The sequence below is a fragment of the Arachis hypogaea genome, chromosome 19 (genome assembly GCF_003086295.3).
Source record: "Arachis hypogaea cultivar Tifrunner chromosome 19, arahy.Tifrunner.gnm2.J5K5, whole genome shotgun sequence".
NCBI lineage: Eukaryota > Viridiplantae > Streptophyta > Magnoliopsida > Fabales > Fabaceae > Arachis > Arachis hypogaea.
This window is the reverse complement of record NC_092054.1, coordinates 131,169,628-131,182,581: the sequence shown is the minus strand read 5'-3', so window position 1 is coordinate 131,182,581 and position 12,954 is coordinate 131,169,628. Positions and strand designations below refer to the sequence as shown.

The window sequence follows — 12,954 nt, the reverse complement described above, 5'->3', positions numbered from 1 at the left end:
TAGCCCACTTGTGCTTCCAAATTTCTAATGGAAGATCTTGTTTCATTCATGAAACTTACAGTGGCCTTAGACAGATCAGAGACTAAATTTGCCAGATTAGAAGTATTTTGTTCAGAGTTCTCTGTCTGTTGCTGAGTGGATGATGGAAAAGGCTTGCTGTTGCTAAACCTGTTTCTTCCACCATTATTAAAGCCTTGTTGAGGCTTTTGATCCTTCCATGAGAAATTTGGATTATTTCTCCATGATGAGTTATAGGTGTTTCCATAAGGTTCACCTAAGTAATTCACCTCTGCTATTGCAGGGCTCTCAAGATCATAAGCTTCTTCTTCATAAGAAGATTCTTGAGTACTGTTGGATGCAGCTTGCATTCCATTCAGACTCTGAGAAATCATATTGACTTGCTGAGTCAATATTTTATTCTGAGCCAATATGGCATTCAGAGTATCAACTTCAAGAACTCCCTTCTTCATAGGCGTCCCATTATTCACAGGATTCCTTTCAGAAGTGTACATGAACTGGTTATTAGCAACCATGTCAATGAGTTCTTGAGCTTCTGCAGGCGTTTTCTTTAGGTGAATGGATCCACCTGCAGAAGTGTCCAGTGACATCTTTGATAGCTCAAATAAACCATCATAGAATATATCCAGGATGGTCCATTCTGAAAGCATGTCAGAAGGACACTTTTTGGTCAACTGTTTGTATCTTTCCCAAGCTTCATAGAGGGATTCACCTTCTTTCTGTCTGAAGGTTTGAACATCAGCTCTAAGCTTGCTCAGCTTTTGAGGAGGAAAGTACTTGGCTAAGAAAGCCGTGACCAGCTTATCCCAAGAGTTCAGGCTGTCTTTGGGTTGAGAATCCAACCATAATCTAGCTCTGTCTCTTACAGCAAAAGGGAAAAGCATGAGCCTGTAGACTTCAGGATCTACTCCATTAGTCTTAACAGTATCACATATCTGCAAGAATTCAGTTAAGAACTGAAAAGGATCTTCAGATGGAAGTCCATGAAACTTGCAGTTCTGCTGCATCAGAGAAACTAATTGAGGTTTCAGCTCAAAGTTGTTTGCTCCAATGGCAGGAATGGAGATGCTTCTTCCATGTAAATTGGAATTAGGTGCAGTAAAGTCACCAAGCATCTTCCTTACATTATTATTATTTTCGGCTGCCATCTCCTCTTCTTGTTCGAAAATTTCTGCAAGGTTATCTCTGGATTGTTGTAATTTAGCTTCTCTTAATTTTCTCTTCAGAGTCCTTTCAGGTTCTGGATCTGTTTCAACAAGAATGTTCTTGTCCTTGCTCCTGCTCATATGACAAAGAAGAGGGCACAGAAAAAATAATAATAATAATAATAGAGATCCTTTATACCACAGTATAGGGATCCTTGTGTGAGTAGAAGAAGAGGGGAAGACAAAGGATGTAATGTAATGGAAGAAACACAACTGTGAGGAGGGTTGAGATGTGAGATGAGATGTTAGTAGATGAATAAATAAATAGAATAAGATGAGAGAGAAGGAATTTTTGAAAATAATTTTTGAAAAAGAGTTAGTGATTTTTGAAAATAGTTTTTGAAAAATGTTAGTAATTTTCGAAAATTAAGATTTAAAAATTAAAATAATTAATAAATTAAAAAGAAATTTTGAAAAAGGGGGAAGATATTTTCGAAAATGAGAGAGAGAGTTAGTTAGGTAGTTTTGAAAAAGTTAAGAAACAAACAAAAAGTTAGTTAGTTAGTTGAAACAAATTTGAAAATCAATTTGGAAAAGATAAGAAGTTAGGAAGTTAGAGAAGATATTTTGAAATCAAATTTTTGAAAAAGGTAAGATAAGAAGATATTTTAGAAAGATATGATAGGAATTAATTTTGAAAAAGATTTGATTTTTAAAATCACAATTAATGACTTGATTCACAAGAAATCACAAGATATGATTCTAGAACTTAAAGTTTGAATCTTTCTTAACAAGCAAGTAACAAACTTCAAATTTTTGAATCAAAACATTAATTGATTATGTTATTTTCGAAAATTTAATATAAAAATAAGAAAAAGATTTTTGAAAAATATTTTTAGAATTTTCGAAAATAACTAAGAATTTTGAAAAAGATTTGATTTTTGAAAAAGATTTTGAAAAAGATAAGATTTTCAAATTGAAAATTTGATTTGACTCATAAGAAACAACTTGATTTTAAAAATTTTTAAAAAAGTCAACTCAAATTTTCGAATTTGATGAGAGAAAAAGGGAAAGATATTTTTTTGATTTTTGAATTTTTATGATGAGAGAGAAAAACACTAAAAAGATGCAATGCATGAAATTTTTAGATCAAAACATGTGATGCATGCAAGAATGCTATGAATGTCAAGATGAACACCAAGAACACTATGAATGTCAAGATGAACATCATAGACACAATTTTGAAAAATTTTTGATGCAAAGAAAACATGTAAGACACCAAACTTAGAAATCTTTCATGTTTAGACTCTAAGAAACAAAAAATGCATATGAAAAACAAGAAAAGACACAAAACATGAAATCATCAAGATCAAACAAGAAGACTTACCAAGAACAACTTGAAGATCACGAAGAACACTATGAATGCATGATATTTTCGAAAAATGCAGGATGCATATGCAAGTGACACCAAACTTATGATATGACTCAAGACTCAAACAAGAAACACAAAATATTTTTTTGATTTTTATGATTTTCTAATTTTTTTTGGATTTTTTTCGAAAATTATATGAAAAAGAAAAAATAAGGATTCCAAAATTTTTAACATGAATTCCAGGAATCTTGTATTCTTAATCTAAAGCTTCAGTCCAGGAATTAGACATGGCTCACTAGCCAGCCAAGCTTTCAATGAAAGCTCCGGTCCAAAACACTAGACATGGCCAATGGCCAGCTAAGCTTCAGCATGTAATTCAGACATGACATGTCTGACATACCCTACAGTCGTGTAACAGCTGATGGTTGGAAGCCTCAGTCCAAAAGAATTTAGACATGGCTTTTACAGCCAGCCAGGCTTCACATGCTTCATGAAACACTAGAATTCATTCTTAAAAATTTTGAAGCCATAGAATAATTTATTTTTGAAAACATTTTTATTATTTTTTTTTCGAAAACATATGAGAAAATTTTAGAAATATTTTTGAAAAATTTTTGAAAATAAAATAAAAAGAAAATTACCTAATCTGAGCAACAAGATGAACCGTCAGTTGTCCAAACTCGAACAATCCCCGGCAACGGCGCCAAAAACTTGGTGCACGAAATTGTGATGTCCAGGCTCGAACAATCCCTGGCAACGTGAGCAACTTGGTACGCGTAATCATGATTACACTTTAATGATGTAAAATTCATGGCTCTTTCTTTCCCTGGCAATGGCGCCAAGAACATGGTGCCAATACCATGGTTCACAACTTCGATACAACTAACCAGCAAGTGCACTGGGTCGTCCAAGTAATACCTTACATGAGTAAGGGTCGAATCCCACGGAGATTGTTGGTATGAAGCAAGCTATGGTCACCTTGCAAATCTCAGTTAGGCAGATATAAATTGATAATGGTGTTTTCGAATTTAATATAATAAAATAGGGATAGAAATACTTATGTAATTAATTGGTGAGAATTTCAGATAAGCGAATGGAGATGCTTTCGTTCCTCTGAACCTCTGCTTTCCTGCTATCTTCATCCAATCAGTCTTACTCCTTTCCATGGCTGGCTTTATGCAAGGGCATCACCGTTGTCAGTGGCTACATCCCCTCCTCTCAGTGAAAAATATGCTCACATGCTCTGTCACAGCACGGCTAATCATCTGTCGGTTCTCGATCATGCTGGAATAGGATTCACCCTCCTTTTGCGTCTGTCACTAACGCCCAGCACTCGCGAGTTTGAAGCTCGTCACAGTCATTCAATCATTGAATCCTACTCGGAATACCACAGACAAGGTTTAGACTTTCCGGATTCTCTTGAATGCCGCCATCATTCTAGCTTACGCCACGAAGATTCTGGTTAGGAGATCTAAGAGATATTCATTCTAGCTTATTTCATGTAGAACGGAAGTGTTTGTCAGGCACGTGTTCATAGGGGAGAATGGTGATGAGCGTCACACATAATCATCACCTTCATCACGTTCTTGGGTGCGAATGGATATCTTAGAAGCGAAATAAGATGAATTGAATAGAAAACAGTAGTACTTTGCATTAATCTTTGAGGAACAGCAGAGCTCCACACCTTAATCTATGGAGTGTAGAAACTCTTACCGTATGAAAATACATAAGTGAAGGTCCAGGCATGGCTGAGAGGGCCAGCCCCCAAAACATGATCACAGGATCAAAATACAATCCAGGATGTCTAATACAATAGTGAAAGGTCCTATTTATAATAAACTAGCTACTAGGGTTTACATGAGTAAGTAATTGATGCATAAATCCACTTCCGGGGCCCACTTGGTGTGTGTTTGGGCTGAGCTTGAGTGTTGCACGTGTAGAGGTTTTTCTTGGAGTTGAACGCCAGCTTTTGTGCCAGTTTGGGCGTTCAACTCTGGTTTTGGCTCCTTTTCTGGCGCTGGACGCCAGATTTGGGTAGAAAGCTGGCGTTGAATGCCAGTTTACGTCATCTATTCTTGGCCAAAGTATGGACTATTATACATTGCTGGAATGCCCTGGATGTCTACTTTCCAACGCAATTGGAAACGCGCCATTTAGAGTTCTGTAGCTCCAGAAAATCCACTTTGAGTGCAGGGAGGTCAGAATCCAACAGCATCAGCAGTCCTTCTTCAACCTCTGAATCTGATTTCTGCTCAAGTCCCTCAATTTCAGCCAGAAAATACCTGAAATCACAGAAAAACACACAAACTCAAAGTAAAGTCCAGAAATGTGAATTTAACATAAAAACTAATGAAAACATCCCTAAAAGTAACTAGATCCTACTAAAAACATACTAAAAACAATGCCAAAAAGCGTATAAATTATCCGCTCATCAACAAGCAAAAATTTAAGTTTAGTGTTCTGATGAGCGGATATTTTATACGCTTTTTGGCATTATTTTCATATAGTTTTCATTATGTTTTGTTTAAGTTTTATTATGTTTTCATAGGTTTTAGTGAAAAATTCACATTTTTAGATTCTACTTTGAGTTTGTGTGTTTTATGGTGATTTCAGGTATTTTCTGGCTGAAATTGAGGAGCTTGAGCAAAAGTTTGATTTAGAAGCAGAGAAAGGACTGCAGATGCTGTCAGGATATGACCTCCGTGCACTCGAAGGAGCTTTTCTGGAGCTACAGAAGTCCAAATGACGCGCTCTCAACGACTCTGGGAAGCTAACATCCAGGGCTTTTTAGAAATATATAATAGTTTATGCTTTTCTTTGGAAATGAAGGCCCAAAACTGGCATTCTACGCCAGCCACCAGCCCAATTCCTGGCGTCCAGCGCCCACAGGGGAGCAGCCGGCGTCCAACGCCCAGGATGGAGTCCTTAGCCAGCGTTCAACGCACCTAAAGGGGTACTAGCTCGTGGGAAACACTCAAGATCATCCTAAACACTCACCAAGTGGGCCCCAGAAGTAGATTTTCGCACTACAAGACTAGTTTATCTTATTTTCTGTAATCTTTAGTTACTAGACTAGTATAAATATAACAAAGATCACCATTGTTAAAGACTTTTGACTTTTAGATCTTTGCCCATTCGAATACTATTATGTACAGTATGAGTCACTAACCTCCTAAGGTTAAGGTTAGGAGCTCTGCTGAGTTTCATGGATCAATAATATTATTGTTTTCATTCAATATGTCTGATTCTATTCTCTTATGCAACCTCGTTCTTTATCTTATGAATTGAGGGTGACCCGTGACAATCACCCTTGTTGTACATGGGTTCCGTGCGATTCCTGACCCAGATAGCGTTGAACTAAAGCTAGAGATTGCATTGTGGATTCCAACAGAGCATCTAAGCAACTTTGGATATGTGACATATAATCCCATTGACTATGGGTGCGTGAGGTCTCTGTGGCGTTAAGGCTAGAGTCAGAGAAGCAGAACTTTCTGATCCAGAAGATCTGCCTTGTCTGTGGCACCTTGAGTAAGATCGTGAAGGGGAGTGGATTGCTTAGAGCTTCATCTGCTGCTACAGTGAGAAACTTAGAGGTGGCTTGATGAGAGGACATGAGTCACTTCAACATGGTGGATTGCTGTAGAAGAGGAGGTTAACTTGATGAGAGGACATGAGTTAATCACTTACGGCTGCCATTGAAGGAATCAGAAGGTTATTAGAGAAGACAGTAAGAAAAGTTAATCCGGAAAGACAAAGCATATCGAAGCCTCAACCGTTCTCATACCATTGAATAATTATCTATCTAGTAACGTTCTATTTATCTGTTTTTATATGCTTTTCGTGACAAACTATAATTTCTATCTGCCTAACTAAGATTTGCAAGGTATCCACTGCTTGCTCAAACCAACAATCTCCGTGGGATCGATCCTCACTCACCTGAGGTATTACTTGGACGACCCGATATACTTGCCGGTCTATCTGTGCAAATTCTATGGGAGCCAGTTTCGCGCACCAAGTTTTTGGCGCCGTTGCCGGGGATTGCTCGGATTTGACAAACTACCGGATTATCTTGTTGCTTAGATTAGGTACTTTTTAATTTTGTTTTGAGTCTTTTGTTTTCTTTTTCAAAAAAATAAAAAAATTTTCAAAAATATTTGCTTTTCTTTCTGATATTTATCTTTTTGTTTGAGTCTTTGTTCTTGTTCTTGTTAAAGTTTCGAACTTTCTTGCTTTCTTTTAAAAAAATTTTCAAAAATAGTGTCTTTTGTTTGAGTCTAGTGTCAATTCTTAAGTTTGGTGTCCTTTGTATATTCTTTGTTTCCTTTGAATTTTCGAAATTGTTCTTAGTGTTCTTTCTTGGTATTCAAGTTGTTCTTGTTTTTTTTTCTTGTTTTGATCTTAAAAGTTTTAAGTTTGGTGTCTTTTGGTGTTTGTTTTCTTAATTTTCAAAATCTTGTGTCTTTTGATCTAAAAATTTTAAGTTTGGTGTCTTGTAGTTGTTTTTCTCTTTCTTCATTAATTCAAAAAATAAAAAAGATCTTTTCTATCTTTATTTCAAAATTTTTCAAAAATTTTTACAAAAAATTCAAATTTTAATTTCAAAATCATTATCTTATCTTATCTTAATTTCAAATTTCAAATTTCAAATCTTATCTTTTTAAAATAATTTTCAAATCTTTTCTTTTAATTGTGATTCTATCTTATCTTGTCTTTCTTTTAAAACTTAAAATTCAAAACTTTTTCAAATCTTTATCTTATCTTTTGTTATCTTTCATTAAATTTCAAATCATTATCTTATCTTATCTTAAATTTGAATTTCAAAATAAAATCTTTTCAAAAACCAAATCTTTTTCAAATGTTTATCTTATCTTGTTTCCAATTCAAAATTCAAAATTTAAAATTCAATTTTCAAAATTCAAATTTCAAATTTCAAAATCAAATCTTTTTCAAATTTTCTAGCTTATCTTGTTTTTAAATCTTTCTTAATTAGTTACTTGTTTTCTCTTTCTTCTTTTTCAAAACTTCTTAACTAATTCCTCTCTCTTCTATTTTCGAAAATCTCTTACTTCCTTCTCTCTCTTCTTTTTCAAAATTCATCATTCAATTTTAAAATCTTTTTAGTTAATTAGCTTTTATTTTCAAATTCAATTAATACATAAAATAAAAACAAAAATATTTTAATTCTAGTTTTCCTTTTTACTTCTTAACATCCAATCTTTCCTACCTTTCTTCACCATGAACCCAAATGGGAATGAACAGTTCAAAAGAACTTTGGGATCCTACATGGCCCCCACTCCTAAATTCTATGGGAGAAGTATTAGTATACCTCCCATTGGAGCAAGTAATTTTGAGCTAAATCCTCAGCTTATTATTCTAGTGCAGCAAACCTGCTAGTACTCTGGACTTCCACAGGAAAAATCTACTGAGTTCCTGGCTAACTTTTTACAAATTGCTGATACAGTACACACTGAGAGAGTAGATCAGAATGTCTACAGACTACTACTCTTTTCCTTTGCTGGATGAGATCAAGCAAAGAGGTGGTTAGATAACCAACCCAAATCTAGCTTGAAAACATGGAAATAGCTAGTAGACAAGTTTCTGAATCAATACTTTCCCTCAAGAAAATTGACCCAGTTAAGGATGGACATCTAAGGTTTCAAGTAAGAGAATAATAAATCTCTTTATGATGACTGGGAGAGGTATAGAAGAATGGTGAGGAAATGCCCCATTGAAATATTTTCAAAATGGGTGCAGTTAGACATCTTTTATTTTGGCCTCACAGACATGGCTAGCATGTCTCTAGACCACTCTGCTGGTGGGTCTATACATATGAGGAAAACAATTGAAGAGGCTCACAAACTTATTGAGACAGTTGCCATGATCCAGTATCTGTAGTTGGTTAATGAGACTTCCCTAAAAGGAGAGGTTAAGGCAGTATCTACTAAATCTAACCCTCCAGAACAGGATGGCCCATTGACTCAGCAGCTGCACGCCCTTGCACAGCAGCTGCTGAAGTTGCAAGAGGCTTTGCGAGAAACTCAAGCTTCTAAAAGGAATGTAGAAGCCCAGCTGAGTCAAAAAAGGCAGCACTAATCTAAGCAGATAAGAGATGAATGTCAGGCAATCCAACTGAGGAGTGGGAAAACATTGAACACCCAACCTCAGAGCAACAGGGAACCAGAAGAAGAAAAGCTAATAGAGGACAACCAGACTACTGTCCAAAATACCTCTGAGGATGCTGCATGTCCAAGGGGGAATGTCATTGCATTCAACGCCAAGAAGGGGTGCCCACTCCTGGCGTTGAACGCCCAAATGGGGGAAATATACTTAGCATTCAATGGCAAGAAGGGATATCCACCCTTGGTATTAAACGCCCACAAGGGAACAGTGTTCATGGCGTTGAACGCCAGGAAGGGGGCAGCAAGGGCGTTGAAAGCCCAACCAGGGATGGTCAGACACATGCAAATGCTGATAAGGCCCTTCCTAAGCAAGCTACTAACCCCCCTTCCAATTTTGTAGGCATTCAACCTACATCAACCAAGGTTGATGAGTATAGGACCAAGATTCCATATCCTCAGAAGCTCCGCCAAGCGGAAAAAGATAAACAGTTTGCCCGCTTTGTGGATTATCTCAAGACACTTGAGATTAAGATCCCTTTTGCAGAGGCTCTTGAGCAGATACCTTCTTATGCCAAGTTCATGAAAGACATCTTAAGTCATAAGAAGGATTGAAGAGAGGCAAAAACAGTCCTCCTCACTGAAGAATCCAGTGCAGTAATTCAAAAGAGCTTACTAGAGAAACTCAAAGATCCTGGGAGCTTTATGATACTCTGCACCTTAGGGGATGCTTGCACAAAGACAGCCCTATGTGATATAGGAGCAAGTATTAACTTAATACCTGCATCACTAATAAAGAAACTCTGTTTAACTCATGAAGTTAAACTAACCCGCGTATGTCTTCAACTTGCTGATGGCTCTGTGAAGCTTTCATCAGGCGTGATTGAGGACATGATTGTTAGAGTTAGACCCTTTGCTTTCCCCACAAACTTTGTGGTACTGGAAATGGATGAGCATAAGAGTGAAACCCTTATTCTCAGAAGACCCTTCCTAGCTACAGGACAGACTCTCATTGACGTTCAGAAGGGGGAAGTGACCCTGAGAGTCAATGAGGATAATTTCGTACTAAATACTGTCAAAGACATGTAGCATCTAGATACCCCAGAGGAATGCATGAGTGTTGACATCATTGATTCCCTGGTGGAAGAAGTGAATATGGCTGAGGGGCTCGAAGAAGAGTTGAATGACATCTTTTATGATGCTTAGCCAGATTTAGATGAGGCAGAGGAAATAAAGGAGCCTCTGAAAACTCCTAAGGGGGAAGACAAGCCTCCTACACTCGAGCTCAAGCCATTACCATCCTCCTTGAAATATGCATTTCTTAGAGATGGGGATACTTATCCTGTGATTATAAGATCTGCCTTAGAGCCACAGGAAGAAAAAGCACTAATCCAAGTGCTAAAAACACACAAGACAGCTCTTGGGTGGACAATAAGTGACCTTAAGGGCATTAGCCCAACCCGAGGCATGCACAAGATCCTGCTGGAGGATGACGCCAAACCAGTGGTACAACTACAAAGGCGACTTAATCCAGCCATGAAGGAAGTGGTGCAAAAGGAAGTCACAAAGTTATGGGAGGCTGGGATTATTTATCCCATCTCTGACAGTCCCTGGGTGAGCCCTGTTCAAGTTGTTCCCAAGAAGGGAGGCATGACAGTGGTTCATAATGAAAAGAATGAACTGATTCCTACAAGGACAGTTACAGGGTGGCGTATGTACAATGACTATAGAAGGCTCAATAATGCCACCAGAAAGGATCATTTTTCTTTACCATTCATAGATCAAATGCTACAGAGACTAGCAGGGCATGCATTTTATTGTTTCCTAGATGGTTATTCCAGTTACAATCAGATTGCAGTAGATCTACATGATAAAAAAAAGACAACATTTACATGCCCATATGGTGTGTTTGCTTATAGGCGGATGCCATTTGGCCTGTGCAATGCACCTACCACCTTTCAGAGATGTATACTCTCCATCTTCTCTGACATGGTGGAGAAGTTCTTTGAAGTATTCATGGATGACTTCTCTGTCTTTGGAGACTCATTTGACTCCTGCCTTGACCATCTGGCCCTAGTTCTCAAACGATGCCAAGAGAGAAACCTGGTTTTAAACTAGAAAAATGTCACTTCATGGTGATTGAAGGGATTATTCTTGGGCATCGGATTTTGAACAAAGGAATAGTGGTAGATCAAGCTAAGGTGGAGGTAATTGAGCAGTTACCACCACCCACTAATGTCAAAGGAATCAGAAGTTTCCTGGGACATGCAGGATTCTACAGGAGATTTATTAAAGATTTTTCTAAAATCGCTAAACCCCTGTGCAACTTACTAACTACCGACACTCCATTTGTCTTTGACCAAGAGTGTCTACAGGCCTTTGAGACTCTGAAAGTTAAGCTTATCACTGCGCCTATCATCTCTGTACCCAACTGGGACTTACCATTCGAATTGATATGTGACGCCAGTGACCATGCCATTGGTGCAGTCCTGGGGCAGAGGCACGACAAGCTTCTGCATGTTGTTTATTATGCCAGCCTATTCTAAATGACACGCAGAAGAGCTACACTACCACAGAGAAGGAATTACTTGCTGTGGTTTATGCCATTGACAAGTTCAGGTCCTATCTAGTAGGATCTAAGGTCATTATCTACACTAACCATGCTGCTCTCAAATATCTACTCACAAAGCAGGATTCTAAGCCCAGGTTGATAAGATGGGTATTACTCCTGCAAGAGTTTGATATAGAAATCAGAGATAGAAAATGGGTCAGAAAATGAAGTGGCTGACCACTTATCTCGAATTGAACCAGTAGAAGGGACATCTCCTCCCTCTACTGAGGTGTCTGAAACCTTTCCGGATGAGCAACTCTTTGCAATCTGGACAACACCTTGGTTTGTAGACATTGTAAATTACACGGCTATAAGATTCATCCCCATGGAATATAGTAGGCAGTAAGCCCGAACGCTCATTCATGATGCTAGATACTACTTGTGGGATGAACTATATCTCTTTAAGAGATGCTCGGATGGAATCATCCACTGCTGTGTGTTCGAAGAAGAGGCACATAAAATCCTATGGCATTGCCATGGCTTCGATTTTGTAGGACACTTTGGAGGAGAGCGAACAGCTACTAAAGTTCTATAAAGTGGATTCTACTGGCCCACACTCTTTAAGGATTCCCGAGAGTTTGTCCGTCGCTGTGATAGTTGCCAAAGGGCTGGCAATCTCCCTCATGGTCACGACATGCCTCAGCAAGGAATCCTAGAGATTGAGCTGTTTGATGTATGGGGAATAGACTTCATGGGTCCTTTCCCACCTTCATAATCAAACACCTATATCCTTGTGGTAATAGATTATGTGTCTAAATGTGTTAAAGCAGTTGCATCACCCACAAATGACACTAGAGTAGTGATGAAGTTCCTCCAGAAGAACATGTTTAGTAGGTTTGGTGTCCCTCAGACACTAATCAGTGATGAAGGAACTTATTTCTGCAACAAACAGCTTGATTGTGTGCTAAGCTGATATGGAGTTCACCATAAAATGGCCACCCCATATCATCCATGGATGAATGGGCAAGGTGAAGTCTAAAATAGAGAATTAAAGAGAATCCTGGAAAGAACGGTGAATACCTCTAGAAAGGATTGGGCAAGAAAGCTTGATGATGCACTCTAGGCATACAGAACAGCTTTCAAGACCCCCTATAGGAACATCACCATATCAATTGGTGTATGGGAAGGCATGCCACCTACCAGTAGAGCTAGAACACAAGACCTACTGGGCAACCAAACTCCTAAACCTTGATGCAAAGGCAGCAGGAGAGAAACGGTTGCTCCAACTAAATGAGTTGGATGAATTCCGTCTCGCTGCATTTGAGAATGCAAAGATTTATAAAGAAAGGGCCAAGAAGTGGCATGACAAAAATATTTCTTCCAGAGTCTTTGAACCTGGGCAGAAAGTTCTGCTCTTCAATTCTATACTAAAGCTCTTCCCTGGAAAGCTTAAGTTACGTTGGACAGGACCCTTCCTGATCACTAATGTATCACCCTATGGTCACATGAACTCCAGTGCAATTACTCTGATAAACGATTTACTGTTAATGGCCAGATAGTGAAACATTACTTGGGTGGTGAGATTGAGCAAGACAAATCCACCCTATTGCTGACATGAGTGCAGTACCGTCAAGCTAGTGACGTTAAAGAAGCGCTTGTTGGGAGGCAACCCAACTATAATTAAAGTTATTTATGTTTTTCATTAAGTTTATTCAAGTTATCTCAGTTTAATTTTTTTTGCATTTGTTTAAG

The 12,954-nt window shown here is 38.0% G+C and overlaps 1 non-coding gene across 1 annotated transcript; it reads left to right on the top strand.

Annotated features, from left to right (window-relative positions):
* Positions 1-662: 662 nt before the first annotated feature.
* LOC112780755 (small nucleolar RNA R71) lies at positions 663-770 on the top strand. The gene has a single exon (XR_003191571.1). It is a non-coding gene; the product is annotated as a small nucleolar RNA R71 (small nucleolar RNA).
* Positions 771-12,954: the final 12,184 nt, after the last annotated feature.